At 40.3% G+C, this 16,657-nt stretch overlaps 1 protein-coding gene across 3 annotated transcripts in view; it reads right to left on the bottom strand.

Annotated features, from left to right (window-relative positions):
* Window positions 1-16,657, bottom strand: part of LOC140735520 (putative sodium-coupled neutral amino acid transporter 10) — a 260,330-nt gene that overhangs the window by 239,482 nt on the left and 4,191 nt on the right. The window contains exon 1 of one of the 3 annotated variants that reach the window (XM_073060693.1): window positions 13,177-13,380. The exons of 1 other annotated variant lie outside the window; for it this stretch is intronic. The gene's annotated coding sequence lies outside the window, so the exon portion shown is untranslated. Of the gene's footprint in view, window positions 1-5,511; window positions 5,527-13,176; window positions 13,381-16,657 lie in introns of those variants that run through there. One more of the 3 variants, XR_012100764.1, reaches the window with a different exon arrangement.

The following is a 16,657-nucleotide window of genomic DNA, read 5'->3' as shown; positions in this document are numbered from 1 at the left end:
GTATTTCCAAGCTTTTGTTGATGTTGAATTACCTTTCTGTATCGATGACGATGGCCATTATACTTTGCTTTTCATTTTCAAATTGTGGTTTCCATGGAGCCCAGAAATGAAAGGCACAAAACTGTTTTCATATAGTGTCTTTCACAACTGTACTGCATTGAAATGCATTGTGGAATCCTTCACGTCCACTCAAGAAGATCCATGCTTGAACATTTCGTTGGAAAGATGCACAACAATAACTCTAATGCTGCTGACACACTGGAAATGCTGAGCTTGGTGTAAGTTGTTAACAAAATAATAAGGTATAAAGCTTGCTTCAAGGTGATTACTCTCACATTTTTATGGGCACTCTAAACAAGGTGCTGTGTATTTATTATATGTCAAATGCATGATGAAGATAGGACAATGATAAGCTTCCTGATTTGCTTTAAGATGAAGGCATTGGCCAGACTTGTTTTCCCTTGATTACAGAAGATTAAAGGATGATCTGGTCTGGAAACTTAAGACAATTAAAGGATATGATAGTGCAGATAGAGGGAAACTATGTAATTGGATGGGTGAGCTTGGAACAAGGTGTTAGAACTTTAAATGTTAGAATCGGGTGATTCTGGAGGTGGGGTTATTCTTCAGTAGGGTAGTATAAATCTTGAACTATGGCCAGCTAAACTCTGGTTGTATTCAAGACAATTTAATTATTGACCTGAAAATTGCTTGGTTTAGATCAGTTAATACAATAAATCTGATGAAAGTGCTTGGGGTAAATGGAATTAAGGTACAGAATATTCATGTAGAAGAAGCTTAGGAATTTGAATGGCTGACTCCGACACCTATGGTTCTACTTTCCAATTTTTTCACAAGTTCTCGCCTCTCTGTCAGCATTACCTAATGGACGAATATGGATCGGAGGAGGATACTGGTGGGGATGACAGTAGTGCAGAGATGGCTAAAGTTTCTGGGAATAGTTCACAGGGCACAGGATAGGTATGTTCCACAGGAGAAGTTCTCAAATTGCAGGGGTAGGCAACCGTATCTGACAAAGGAAGTTAAGGACTGCATAAAACCCAAGGATAGGGTATATAAGACAGCAAAAGTGTGTGGGGAAGTTGGATGATTGGGAAGCATTTAAAATCCAACAAAATGCAACTAAAAAAAGCTCTAAGAAAGGAAAAGATGAAATTAGCCAATAATATAAAGCAGGAAACCAAAATTTTTTCCATTATATAAAGAGTAAAAGGGAGATGAGAGTTGATATTGGACCACTGGAAAATGATGCTGGTGAGGTAGTAATAGGGAACAAAGAAATGGTGAACATAATGAGTACTTTGCATCGGTCTTCACTGTGGAAGACAGTAGCCATGAGTGCCAGGGAGCAGGAATGAGTGCCATTTCTATTACAAAGGAAAGCATGGTAGGCAAACTCAAAGGTCTTAAGGTGGATCCTAGACCAGATGGATTACATCCTAGAGACTTGAGAGATGTTGCTGAAGGGATAACGGATGCATTGGTTGTGCTTTTTCAAGAATCACTTGATTCTGGCATTGTCCCAGAGGACTGAAAGATTGCAAATGTCACTCTGTTCTTTAAGAAGGGAGGAAGGCAAAAGAAAGTAAATTATGGACCAGTTAGCCTAACCTCAGTGTTTGGTAAAGTGTTGCAGTCTATTACTAAGGATGAGGTTTCGGGGTACCTGGAGACTAATGATAAAATAATTCAAAGTCAGCATGGTTTCTGAGAAGGGAAATCTTGCCTCACAAATCTGTTAGAGTTCTTCGAGGAAGTAACAAGCAGGGTGGACAATGGAGAGTCTGTGGATGTCATTTACTTAGATGTTCAGAAGGCATTTGATAAGGTGCCACATATGAAGCTGCTTAACAAGATAAAATCCTATGGTGCTAAAGAAAAAATACTGGCATGGATAGAGGAGTGGCTGACAGGCAGGAGGCAGCAAGTGGGAATAAAAAGGACCTTTTCCGGTTTGGCTGCCAGTGACTAGTGGTGTTCCTCAGGGGTCAATACTGGGACTGCTACTTTAATTGAAGGCACTGTGGCAAAGTTTGTGGATGATACAAAGATAACTGGAGGGGTAGGTAGTGCTGAGGAAGCAATGCGATTGCAGTAGGACTTAGACAAATTGGAAGGATGAGCAAAAAAATAGCAGATGGAATACATTGTTGGGAAATGTATGATAATGCATTTTGGTAAAAGGAGCAATAGTGTGGACTATTTTTTAAATGGGGAGAAAGTTCAAACATCAGAGGTGCAGAGGGACTGAAGAGACCTTGTACAAGACTCCCAGAAGGTTAATTTACAGGTTGAGTTTATGGTAAAGAAGGCAAATGCAATGTTGGCATTCATTTCAAGGGGAATAGAATGTAAAAGCAAAGAAATAATGCTGAGCCTTTATAAGACACTAGTCAAGCCACACTTGGAGTATTATCAACAGTTTTGGGCCCCATATCTCAGAAAGGATGTGTTGTCATTGGAGAGAGTCCAGAGGAGGTTCATGATGGTGATTCCAGGAATGAAGGAGTTAACATATGAAGACCATTTGGCAGCTTTGGGAAGAATGAATGGTGATCTCATTGAAATCTACCATTGAAAGGACAAGATAGGGTGGATGTGAGAGGATGTTTCTTATGATGAGGGTATCCAGAACTAGAGGGCACAGCCTAAAAATTGAGGGGTGACCTTTTTGAACAGAGGTAAGGAGGAATGTTTTTAACCAGAGAGTAGTGAATCTGTGGCATGCTCTGCCACTGACTGCAGTGGAGGCCAAGTCCGTGGGGATTTTCAAGGTGGAAGTTGATAGTTTCCTAATGAGTCAGGGCATCAAAGGATATGGCAAGAAGACAGGTGTATGTGGTACAGTAGGATCCGGGATCAGCGATGATGGAATGGTAGAACAGACTTGATGGGCTGAATAACTGAATTCAGCTCCTATGCCTTATGGCAGGGATGGCCAACCTATGGCGCATGTGCCAAAAGTGGTGCATTGGATGATTAGAAGTGCCACATTGCACCCCAGTGATGATAATAAAAAAGTAAGCCTACTCATGCAAAAAGTATGAACCAAAAACCGATTTGTAAAAAAAAATCTATAACAGGAATTCAAGTAGCTTAGAGCTAGAAATGGGTTTTACTGAGAATAAATCTAAAACTTAACAATTATTTTAGCGATCTTATTATTTCGTGCACATCTTTTGGCGAATGTTATCTTCTTTCACATTGATCTGTTTTCAATTTTTAAAAAATGTTCAATGAGTCAAACTAGGAAAGAAGGACTTCTGTTCTGCAGTCGTTCCATAACTGTTCAATACGCATTTAATACTTGTTTTATCCTGGGGTGCCAGGTGTCTGCACCAGCGGTGCGTCGCAGGTTTTTGCCAGTCAGTTTACAATTGACACTCGTGTGCTACGGAGTTGTGCTTTGTTCGTCCTTTGTGAACATTTGCAGTTTTGTACTTCTTCGAAAATTAAGCCTTGTTTTTACATTCAGTTACCCATCACAGTGCAAAAGAAAAGCAGAAAGTGATAGTAAGCGTAAATTCAATGAACAGTGGGAATATGAGTTCTTATTTATAGCGGGTCCGTCAGGAAAACCGTTGTGCATTGTTTGTGAAAACACTTTCTCACATAATCGAAGACATGAGCTTAATAGACACTATAAAATACAACATCAGACTGAAATAGAAGGAAAACTGAAGCTAGTGCTTGGGTCTGAGTTACGGAAAGAATATGTGATTAAGAAAAAGGAAGAAATCAAAAGAAGACAAAATATATTAAAAGTCTCATTAAGGCAAGTAATGTTTATCTTGTTTTATATTAAATCAATATATCATATAAAATGCTAAATATGTCTATACTAATGTATTTTTATAAGAATTGAATGGGGGTACAAGAGTTGTACGGCGCATCTGAACTCGTGTGTGAAAAAATTGATGCATGGAATGTAAAAGGTTGGCCACCCCTGCCTTATGGTCTTATAGTCTAATATTGTGGTCATTGGCTGTGGGCCAAGTAGAATTAAGGCCTCTGGTTCATTCAGCATTCTCCTTGGCAATTTGATCTTGTTTGGTAGCCTTGAGGAACATCTGAGAAGCTCCTGTTCCTGATTGCTAGAAGTAATTGCAAATCAACACTGAGTGAAAATCAGGATTAGGTTCGGCTGGGATAACTACTGCAGTCCCGAGCAGACCTTGTGTACTTGGTTGCATAACCCACCCTCGGATAATGACAGCTTGGTCAAGGGGCTGGTGTCTGAATGCTGTCCATCAGACAATATTCCAGCAACGGGAGCAAGCCTTCAGCGAACAAGAAGAAAAAACTTAGACCTGGCACAAGATAAATGAACTCCTGTCATCCAAGTTATCGGAGCATGTCAGACAACTGTCTGAGCAGTATACTGGTACTATTAGTTGAGTTGTAATTCAGTGAAGCAAATTAAACCCACTGAGAGCTCTTATGTCACTGTATGTGCACAGGTGTGCCTACATGCAATGTAAAGTATCAGAAACAAAACTAGAGCTAGAAGTAATTTCAACACAGCAGCTGCGAGTGAGGTGGCAGCTTACAGTTACCCTTCAAGCTATATAAAGATTGCAGAAAGGTTGCACCTTTTTCAAGCCCAGAACAACCAAAAGAACATCACAGCCAATGAGCATTTTTGAAGTGCCGTCCCCGTCACAACGTAGGAAACATGGAAGCCAATTTACAGGTTTCTCCATACTCCGGTGTGACCTGATAATCCGTTGCAGTTGCGCTGGTTGAGGAATAAATATTTGCCGGTTTGCATGGAGGTGGCCCTGGCTCCACCTAATAGTCCCACAAGATCGGTTATGCACATATGAGTGAGCAAATTAGACCTTCGTTTAACGTCTCATTGGAAAGGCAGCATCATCCTCCACTGCAGCAGTCCCTCAGCATTGCACTCAAGTTTCAGCCTAAATTAAGTATCGAAGGAGTTGGAGTGGAACTTTAACCCACAACTGGCTCAATTAGAGACAAGAATGATTCCAAATGAGCCCCAGCCTTACAGCTATTTTAACAGTATAACTAATTATCTAAATGTCTTCAGTGACTTTGGGCAATCTCTATCCAGGCCAGAACTAACCCATTCTTTTTCAATAAAAACCCTAAATTAATTTTCTCAGTTTAATACAGTATATCTCATTGGCTCATAAAGGAAATGCAAAGGTCACATTGCACTGTCCTGATGGTGATTTCAGGAGAGACTGGCTCCGAGGAAGCTTGGACAGGCAATCTTGGTACTGTTTGCAATTGAATGACAGCGGCTACAGAAAAAAGCACAAAATAAAGTGCTTACTAGCATTTTTTTACTATGCCAAGCACAATGGTTTATCCAAGATAAATAATTTATGCCTCTGCTTCCGCAAGGTTTGTTCCTTTTATTCGTCAGTCACAGCCCATGGATAATGCAGCTGATTTTCCTTCCCCAGTTTCCTTTCAGCTGAATGACTTGCCAGGCTGTTTCAGGGGGCAGTTGAAGAATTAATCATATTGGTGGGTCTGGAATCACAAATAAAGCAAACTGAGTAAGTCTACGGATTTCTATCCCTAAAGGACATGAGTGAACCAGATGGGTTTTTACAGCAACTCTAGTTTTATAGTCGCAATCGCTGATAGCAGCTTATTACTCCAGATTTTATTTTTAAAGTAATTGATTTTAAATTCCCCAGCTGTAACAGTAGAATTCGGACCTCTGGAGTTACCAGTCCACCATGTCTTCCTGGCAATGCCTGAAACTTGAATCCATCCAAAGATTTTACAGGGGGTTTTGTTGGTTTTCAATATGTGGCAATGAGACACATCACCAATGAAGGAGAGATAACAATTGTGTTGATAACTAATAGCAAATGTTTCCTATACTGGGGAAGTACAGTACCAGAAGGCACAGACTCAGAATACATCCCTTTAGAACAGAAATGAAGAGAAATTTCTTTAGCCAGATATTGGAATCTGTAGAACTGTTTGGCACAGATAGCCTTGGAGACCAACTCATTGAGTATATTTTAAGCGGAGGTTGATGGGTTCTTAATTAGTTAAGTTACGAGGTGAAGGCAGGTTGAGGATGCGGTTGAGGAGCATAGTAAATCAGCCATGATAGAATGGCAGAAGAGACTTGATGGGCCAAATGGCCTAATTCTGCTCCTATGTCTTTTGGCCTTATGGTGTCTCGTCCTTGTTCCTCCCCAATTCACCAGCGTGTTTACGTCTTCCAGATCAGCAAAGAAATAAGCAAGTGAAAATGCCTTTTTTGTTGCAGTCTAGACTAGATCTATAGTACAGTGACAGGCTGTGTGGAAAATGTAAAAGGACATAAAAATGCAAACATAAACATTGCAAACAAGATTTCCACCTTATTCCTGTCTTAAGTGCTGTGTGTGAAAATTCCTTCAGGATATTTTGACTTGCTGCCTTGGAGTTTTTAGCTCTTTACAAACTCAGCAAAAATAAAGGCTGAAGGAGGTTTGAGACTGCGAGTCAAAATATCTTGGGAAAATTTACTCATAACTCTTTAAAAAGAGGTAAAGAGGAAACAAAATTCATACAGTTGAGTGCAACTCTCAGTACTCTGAACAATAAGAGATTAATTTCTCTCTCTCTCTCACTCGTTCTCCACTGTATGCTTTTCTTTTCCCTCTTCTAAACCTGGGTGTAACCTGTTAAAGAGGAAAAAGATTAAATGTTCAAGCCTGAGCATGTAAACATATCCAAGCCCATTGTAGTATATGTGGAATTCATATAACCTTTCAAAGATAATTAATTGTGTTACAGTCTTGGTATTTATTGAACTTTAAGAGCGTTGTAACAGGATATAGTTTTATAACACATCTGTTAATATTCTATTAAAACCAAGGGGAGTGTGAGACAGAAATCATTTTTCATATTTCTAAATGTTTATTGCCTTTTGTTTCTACCAGAAGAACATTTTCTGGCAAAATGGCTCCACAGTCAATTTACCTAAATTGATATTTTTTAAGTGATTCTGCAGTATCTGAATAATAAATTTTATTTACATTTAGTAAAACATAGTATAGGACAGTCCTTGGTAGTAACAGAGGGTCTAGCACTAAAACTTCTGTCACAAAATAATACATCTCCCAAAATAGGAGATGAGTAGATTATCAATTTTTCTGTACAATGTGATTTAGCACTGGTTTTTATAAGTGTTAACATCATGGATTTAGGGGGCAAAGATAGAATGACTGCAGTAATAGATTTTATTATTATGTGGACAATTCAAAGGCTGTAATTTTTAAAGAGAGTAATTTTCAAAGTATGTGTTCTGGTCATGATTCCCACTGACTACTTTGCCTTGATGACCTAGAAATTTGAAATTCATCGATCGACCGTAGTGCCATTTCCCCATCAGTGAAAATAACTCAGTGAAACCTGCTTGTAATAAAATGTAGGCATGAAAGTTCCTTGTAATCAACTGTAGATTATTTCTTTGTAATGCTGCAGTAAATATGTCACAAACACCTTTTAATACCCTTCTGTGAATGTCATCCTGCCATCTGCTAGTTTGCCTTGCATAAACCAAAAATCATCAGACTGTCACACCCTTTGGGGTTAGATCTTTACTCTGTGCGACAGTGCGAAAAAGAGTGATGGTTGTACTACATCTCTCCTGAATACTATTTCCAATTAAGTGAACAGAGGTAAAAATTGGATGTGAAATGTGCAGCTGAATCACTATCATGCATTTTACACTTTGCACAGAGTTCACCCGTCCTGGTTGCATTCTAGCACCAGACGACATGGGGTTAACTATTATAGAGTCTAAACCGGGAAACATTCCTCACAGTTCCCTTTTCTGAATGTTTTGGGTGTGTAAAATCCACAAATGACTGATCTGATTTTCTACAGATATTTACACAGCCTCAGAAAATCCCAAACCAAAGCAACAGTCATTGTTAAAATCTGTGCACGGCACGATCCCACAAACAGCAGTGTCTGAAGGCCCATGGTATTGTTTGAGGGAATAGAAATTTTGCCTGGATGCCAGGAAAAATTTCCTAGTTCTTCCTCAAAGTGGGATCAGCTATGTCAAACTGAAAACAAAACAAACAAGCCAGACTTAACATCTCAACAGAAGGCATCCATTGGAGCTTTTGCAAACGATACAAAAGCTGGTTGTGACTCATTAGTAAGGAGAAGCACAGTAGATGGTGAGAAAAATGGGCAGAAAATGTAACTGAGTCTGGGGAAAATGTGAAGAAATACATTTGGAAAGAGCAAACAAACCAATGAAATATATAATAAATTGCCATTTACTGACAAATTTAGTGTAGCAGTGGAACCTCAATCTTATCTGTCCTCAAAAGTCCAGCTTGCTAATCATTCCTCATAACAAAATGTCTCCATTCTAGGCAATTTCCTAGTAAACCTCTGCATTCTAATGCTATTGCATCCTAATAGTGATTAGAACCATACACAATACATTAATTAACTAGTGTTTTATACACTTCTAGCATAACTTCCAACCTACTCTTGTATTCTATTCCTTGCACAATAAGGAAAGATATCATATATGCCTCTTCAATCATATTTTCTATCTACCACCTTCCCCCAACCTGGGATGTGGTGACTCCAGGACAACGCAGAAGAGACTTCAAGGCCTTTACTGATGATGGAGACATTTAGTGTGAGGAGAGGAAGCAAGGCTGGAATTGCTCTCTTTGAGAGAGGAGACTAACGGCAGAAGATGTACCATTGTATAAGACAATGGGAGATGTAGATAAGAAGAATTAGAAGGATCATTTATTTCTCCCTTGGCTGAGTGCTAATAGCTACAAATTATGGATTTATGGCTCTTAGAGGAAGGATTAGAGAGGAATTAAGGAAAACTTATTTTTAGCCAAATAGTTGAGCTGGCTGGTGGCACAGTGGCATCAGCACCGGACTTCGGAAGTGAAGGCTCTCAAGTTCGAACCCAGTTGGCCCCTCCCGGGCACGCTTTCCATCCGTGCCGGGTTGAGCGTCGAGCTGGCCTCTCGGCCTCGTAAAATATAAGGGTCAAGTCAGGAACGTTCATACCGTGACCCGGTTAATCCGAAAGGAGACCAATCCTGACACCACGCGCCAGACAAGAATGGCTGACCGTCTGGTGTGACAAGCTATGAAATGAAATGACCAAATAGTGATAGGGCTACGGAACTCACTATCCAAAAGTGTGAGCGAGACAGTGACTTGCTACATTTAAAGGCATCAAGATGAGATCACCTACAAATCTGCCACTGAAGAGCTGATGTGGACACAGTGAGCTAAATGGCCTGGTTCGGTCGTGAAATTTTCTATAATCAGAAGGGTGGTGCATGCAGCAGCACAGCACGTGGTCAGTGCCACACTCAAGTCTCGGCCTCGATTTTCTGTTCACGTTTCTAGGGAATATCAGGGCTGATACGTCCCGTAGTGAAAAATGCTGCCAAAAGTCAAGAGATTGGAGCCTGGACTCAATGGTAGCAGATGGTTAACGCCCATTGGAGATAAAATAAAACCTTGGAGACAAAGGTAGCACAAACAATTCCAAAGACATTTAAAACTGGGCTTGCATCTCTTTGTCACATAATTGTTGACTAAAGGAAAGGCATCTTTATCCACCCACGCTAAAGATACACTTTTCAATGACAGCTACCAACACAAAACATGCCCACCAATTTATTTACCTTGCACAGTTTCAGTATAAATACCATAACTGAAAATAGTCAGGCTGCCTAACCGGTATATTTTATGTTAGACGTATGGAAAATACCATCCTGCATAATAAATAATCGATTGAATTAGAGCCTGTAACCAAATCTGTTTTCCAACAACATTGACAAAGCACTCAAGTTTTCCTCTCAAGCTTCATGACATCATCTGAATCATTGAAAGATATCCATTACTGTATATATGACCCTGCCATTTTATATGACAATTGGCTTGACATCACAGAATTCCAAAACTCAAACCGACTTCCCATTCATTGATTACACAATAATGCATCTTATCAAATGTCAGTCTTGGCTCAGTAGTAGTTCTCCTGCCACTGAGTCAGAAGGTCATGGATTCAGCCCTCACTCCAGAGATTTAACTATGTAATTTAGGCTCACACTTCGGATCAGTAATGAGAAAGTATAGCTTTTTCAGAGGTGCTGTCCTTCTATGGAATGTCAAATCAAGGACTCATGTCAATCAATAATATCCAGTAGACGCAACTCGTACCTGAATTCAGATTCTGAAGATTGGGATTCATAATCTGATGTTCAAATTCTGCCTTAGCAATTTCTAAATTTGAGATCAGTTTAAAAAAAATAAAGCTGGTATCAACAAGATAAAAGATTGCTCAGATGCTGGACTATTTTAAAGTTCTTAATGACTCACTAGTTCCCTGGCCTAGTTTTGCCTAGCTGTGTCTCCAGTTGTGTAATTGATTCTCTATGTCAAAAGAATACAAGGCATCAGGTCATACAGCACAGTAACATGCCAGTTAGTGTAATGCTCTTACAATGCTGGTTCTAAAATAGGGGTTGAATTCCTACTGCAGTCTGTAAGGAGTTCATGTTCTCTCCATGACCGCACAGGTTTGTTCAGCGTGCTCCAGTTTCCTCTTGCATTCCAGAGACATACAGGTTAGGGTTAGTAAACTGTGGGCATGCTTTGTTGGCAATGGAAGTGTGATGACAATCCTCGATGATTTGATTTGATGCCAAAGGATGTGCTTCACAATATGCTTTGATGTACATGCGACAAGTAAAACTAGTCTTTATCTTTGTCTTAAATTAAGAACTCCTTTGATCAACTAGAGTTGCCATTAAATTCATTCAGACACCAGCAAGAGAGTTTAGCCAATGGCCTGACCATGATTTATAGGTATCAACAGTAGATCATCCAATACATTATAAAGAGCACTGAGATATTGTTTGAAGGATGTCTCAAGAGCTTCCTTGAAGCCTTCTTACCAACTTACCTGAATCGTCAGCTGTAATTGATCCAAATGGAGAAAATCCTGGAAGGCAGTGGACAAACCAGAATTTTTTGCTGGAGTACATAGAAGATCAGTGAGATGATAGAGGGAATATATCACCTCCCATACCGTTTACCAACAAATGTTCTGCCCCATTGGCTGCCTCAGTAACTTCAGAACCTACAAAACTGTACTGGAGGTCATCCTCATTTCAGAGGAAGAAGAGATAGTATGTCTGATTGCTGTTACACAGAGTTTGCTGACTTCAAATGGCCTGCTGTTTCAGAAATATATCATTGCATTTAAATTACTTTGAGATGTCTTGAGGTTGTGAAAGGTGCTCTGTAAATACAGTTCCTTTTTACATGATAGAAATATCTTACTATTTTACCATTTATTAATTCAAAGTACCACAGTCACATTTACATATAACCTTACTACTGTTCTGAGACCTTTTTATTCTTAGTCTCACTGGATAGGTCTACAAAATTCAAAGGTGTGGCTACTATTTCTCCAGGTTGTTCCTCCACAAGGTGGTGGTCTCACTGCGGTTTAGTTCTGTGACAATTCTTCCTAAGAGAAGAATCAAAAATCTATGGCCCATAAAATTTTGTACATTTTAAGTTTGAAATAATATGGTGAAATCCCTCCAGTTATATCTACAATATTTGTCGAATTACAGATCCTTAATTAATTCAACTTTGTCATAGATGCTTGCTTGACATTGTTAAGCTGCCGCACTTTCAAGCTTCACCTCTAAACGATACATTCATTCAAACTCTTGTGCCCTGTAAGTTTTGTATCTGAGCCTGTTAGTGATTCCAAAAGAGATAGTCAGAAATTCTACAATGTGTATAAATGAGTGTATCAATTTTTGATATAAAAGCAAGGAAAAAATTAAAAATACAAGGGTGTAGAAGAAATGACAATATTGAGGAATAAACAAAAAGTATATATGAATGACTATTTTTCACAACTTCAGTTTTCTCATTGTCAAACAGACTTCAAATCCGCCAACAGCCCACACTGGCATAATGATCCTATTTAAGATGTAATCATCGACCATCTCGATGGTATGTGTTAACAATTCAATTTCCAGAGTTGGACTTTCTTTTTGGTTTCTGATTCTTGTGCTTCTTTGCATATTTTTCTCTCATAGCTTTCCTTTTCCTGGCGTTTCAAAGTGCACCAAAACATCAATTTTGGACCTCTCCTTGTTCCTTTTGTCAGACTTCCTCTCAGTTAGTAAGAGTTCAGCAATTTAAGTTTTTTCTTGTGCGAAACCTATCCTGTATAAGATTTGTAAAAATTCTATTTTAAGGAAGATTGTGACTCAAGTTCTGTCCTTCATAGTTATGTAATTTAACTTTCAAATAATCAGTGTGAGAACTTTATAGAAATTCAATTTTGTTGATGTAGTATGATTGCGACACGATGCCTTTTTGCTGTTAACTGCAAATTACTTTCAATGCACTATGGGTTAATTTGGTCTAGCTGATTCTAAATAACCCTCAGTGCATAGAAACCTCCTTCTAGCTATGACAGAACTGCAATCAAACCATCCACGCACATAACAGGGTTGGCTGGTATTGTACACAGACCCCGCTTTCATAAGCTAAATCCCATTTGGATGCTGAAGCATTGGCTCATATTAAATTTCACGTAAGTGATATTGCAAGATCCTATGACATTCACGTGCCTCAGGGGACCCCTTCAATCACCTCCCCCAGCCTGTTCAACACAACCATTTTGTTTATACATTACTGCCCTTGCATAAAAAATGCTGAATGGGTCTTTTTTTTCCTCCTTTTATTGACTGTTTTGCTCATTTGCATAAATGCAATTAAATCATTTCCACTCGTCCTACTTTCGAGCAGAATGCAGAATTTATTGAAACGTGCAAGTAAAATAAAGCTAACCTTTTCTTTTGCCGTGCATTTTACGTGCTTTAGAAAACACGTTCGGGTTACAGCGGGGGGCAACTCTGATTAGTAATAGTCAAACTCTGGTGATAACAGTTGCCAGAAGTGGTTAGAAAGACGAGGGCCGGGTGCGAGTGGGGGCTGGGGGTGTTAAGCTGTGTTCACGCCGTCAGTGTCACACTGGCGATTTAACTTGGACTTCAATCACTTTAGTTAAGAGAAGGTCAGGAACTCTATTATCTTTTAACTGTTCGTGACTCCTCTGACCCATGTGTGTGTACTTACTCAGGTGATCGGACTCAGAGCGGGTTCAGTGAAGCCGTCAGTGTACAGGCTCAGATTGCTTTCTATTTCTCTGTTGAATCTGCAGCCATGCCCCGGCTCCTCTGCCTGTTCCATCTCCCGTCGTTTTAAGAATTTCATTCATTCAAAGTCAAGGCAAGTGAACCGGGCCCGTGGAGGAACTGGGAATCAATAGGCTCCGGCAATGCTTTCGCCTTGGAGTCAGATGATTGCGTAAAATGATGATAAATGATGACATGGCGATCAATAGCTTAACCGATTATTTGACTTTGTTCTTATCCAGCGCGCCTCTGCCTTTGCTGGACATAGTACTTGCCATAAAATGTTCTTTCGTACGTGGGACATTAGAGATGGCTTCGTGCTGGAATCCTAGGGTCAAACAGGCTCTACGGCCTTCCATGTACATATCGTGTACTTGTCTATTCTAATCCCGTAGCCTGCTGTGCCATGATAATCATTTAAATGCTCATCCAGCTACTGACTGAATATTGTAAGAATACCTCCCTTCACCACCCATTCAGGTAGTGACCCAGATTCCCCTTCCATACCTGTTACCTTTTACCTCAAGTTTATGCCCTCTAGTTCTCGACACCATTGCAACAGAGGGAAATTTACTCTTTACCACTTCTATGCCCCTCATAATTGTGTCAGGTCCTCCTCAACCAGCTTCGCTCCAAGGCGTGCAGCCCCATCGTATCCAGTCTCCCCTCATAACTGAAACACTCCATGACAGGCACCGTCCTAGTATTCTGGGGAGGAGGGCTGCAGACTATCTCATCCACATCTCCCAGGAGTGAACCTGGATGCTCCTTGGGTAACTTTTCCTTCCAGACAAACTGACAGCTATCGACCCCAAGATGCGAGACCGCGCGTCACGAATCGAGGCCAGCGCCCGGGACTCCAGCCAACGGCCACCAGACCACGGAGGGTTAAGAGCTGCCTATAATACTCCAACCAGCCAGATGGCTTCAATGGATAGGTCATGATTTGCTTACCTAGTAGAGAAACCTCATAGATGCGGAATAGAAGGCCTTTAACTATTTGCATTTCATAACTGTTTGATTCAAAATTTCAAATAGATTATGATCACTGGTAATCAATAACATAGAATTGTATTATTGAATGATATTTAATCCAGACAATATTTCCAAACTTATTTGGAGACGCCCCTAACAGAGGCTCTAAGACTGTCGCTCGGTAACCAGTAACTTTTTAAGATCTATGTTATTGAACAAGTCTGGGTCTAAAGGGTCCATTTATTAACGCACCGATTCATTTTGCGCTCCATTATCCCCCAAGGAGGAAGCATTGGGACCGGTTTGTTTTGCCTTTTTTGAGCAGTAGGTTAAATTGATAATGTAAACGATGAGCATTTCACTGAATAACTCGACTTGGACGCGGTTTTGATTATTTTTCCTTGCTGGAATTTTCCATCGGCTCTGATCGATTAACAAAATAAACAATGTGGACCCCCTGTATTTCACCCACAGTGGAGACTCTGTGTCCGGCTGAGAGAGGGGAGGGGGAGATGGGCGAATAGCAGGCAGCTCGGTCTCTTGTGAGTAACGTTTGTTTACACCAGCAAACTGTAAACAAGGCAAGGTCACCGCGAAGCTCCGCACGGAGTGAGTATACGCAAAGTTATGCGGATGCTGAAAATCAGCAAATGCTCAGAATTCTTAGCAACTCGGAGAAGCTGAGATAATTTTCCTAATGTTCGACTTTTCATTACATCCAACCGTCGCTCTTATTTAGCTGCTGCATATTGGTCTGGCCACAGATTAAGCAGTTCGGTCGGTTTATTCATAGGAAAATTTGCGGGGCAGTCTCATGATTTGATACAATGATTCTGCATTTGGAGCTAGTTGGAGTGGATGGTAAAATGAAGCAGTTTTATAACGGTATTAGTTATATAAAATCCCCCCTCGGGTCACTGATCCTCGCAATCCCGCTTCCTTTCAATATATGTAATTATAATTATTCCATAAAAAAACTGGATCCGTCGACTCCTAAAACAATTTGGGGTATCGTGTTGTGCCTTTATTTATAAGTGTATGTGTGTTGGGGCGGAGGGGGTTAGGGAAGTAGAGGATGTGGAGGATCATTTCGCTGCAGTCAGAGCTTCTGTCCGAAGCTAAACTCATTCCTTTCTCTTACGTCTTCAGTGAATGTAACCCGAAAAAAAAAACAGGCGTTCTGGCCAACTGCGACGGTGCATTAGGATTCCGGTTTCTGAGTGTGTGCAGCTCTGCTGAGGCACGACTTGTACCGTTCAATTGCCAGTGGGAACTGGCCGCTTCAACAGCCCGAGTGACATTTAAGGTGTCCGGCGGCGTTGCTGCTACGGAATCATTCCCATTACCTGTAGGCGTTGTCGCCGCGCAGGATAAATCATGCAAAATCGATCGCCCAGTTCTTAAAGATCTCTCGGAAAAAAAATCCTGCTAAGAGTCTAACTGCTCGAACCGGCGCTAAAGATTAAAACTCGCGTTTTGCTATTCATTTAACTCTTCGTACGTCAAATATTCCGCAATTCCCCCCGAAATGCACCGGCCACTTCACCACTTAGATTACCTTGATCTTCCTATTATAAGATTGTTCTTTAAATATATTTTCGCGAACGTTTCTTGGGGCCTGCAAAGTAACCGAACTGAGCCAAACCGAATTATTGGTAGTTAGAGGAATCCTCACGTCCTACATCCAGTAATCGAGTTATTGCGTACTGGTTTACGTTACTTGATTGAGTTCTTTTCAGGAGGTATAGTGCAATGTACATGGATTTCACACTGGCATTAGTGAGAGTATAAAAGATTCATAGTCTGGTTCTGTTTGCTTCTGTTGGCACTTGCCTTTGGAAAATCACTGACCGTTCGGAAACTTGGGTGGATCGCATTCAACAAGAGGAAGGTGTAAGTTTATTTATTGACCGGAAAGCAAAATAAGACAAATACAGGAAAAGGACCAATTTAATTTTTTTTTATTTATGCGATTTTGCGAAAGTCTGAAGCAATATAGAAACATGCACACAAAACCCCAGCTCCGTGCAGCTCCGTGCGGCCAATCCCCGGACCAATGAATTCACCAAAAATGCTTCAACTTTCCAAACCGTTGTAAGGTGCCGGAAATACAGCTTTGTACACGAAACTATCAAAACATACTCCACGCAAACGGATCCACGTGTACTGCCTGTTTGTCTTTTATGGGCAATACGTTAATTCCTCTATATTCAAAATGGGTTTTAGTTCAGATTCAGTAGATAGGTCACTGGGCTGTTTGAGTTACTGAGACTAACTTCCCCCTACTGTGTAACAGTCAAAGGGAAATATTAGGGAGCATGACTTGAAAAGATAAATGTTTATATTAATGGCGTCAAGATGCAGAATGTTTTAATATTCCTATTTCAATAACATACATTTTATTAAACAGTTTAGTTTTCCCGTATTTCACATAAGGCGTTTTCCCA

This window comes from Hemitrygon akajei, chromosome 11 (genome assembly GCF_048418815.1).
Source record: "Hemitrygon akajei chromosome 11, sHemAka1.3, whole genome shotgun sequence".
Taxonomy (NCBI): Eukaryota; Metazoa; Chordata; class Chondrichthyes; order Myliobatiformes; family Dasyatidae; genus Hemitrygon; species Hemitrygon akajei.
Note: the sequence above shows the minus strand (reverse complement) of the source record. Positions and strands in the feature narration are given on the sequence as shown.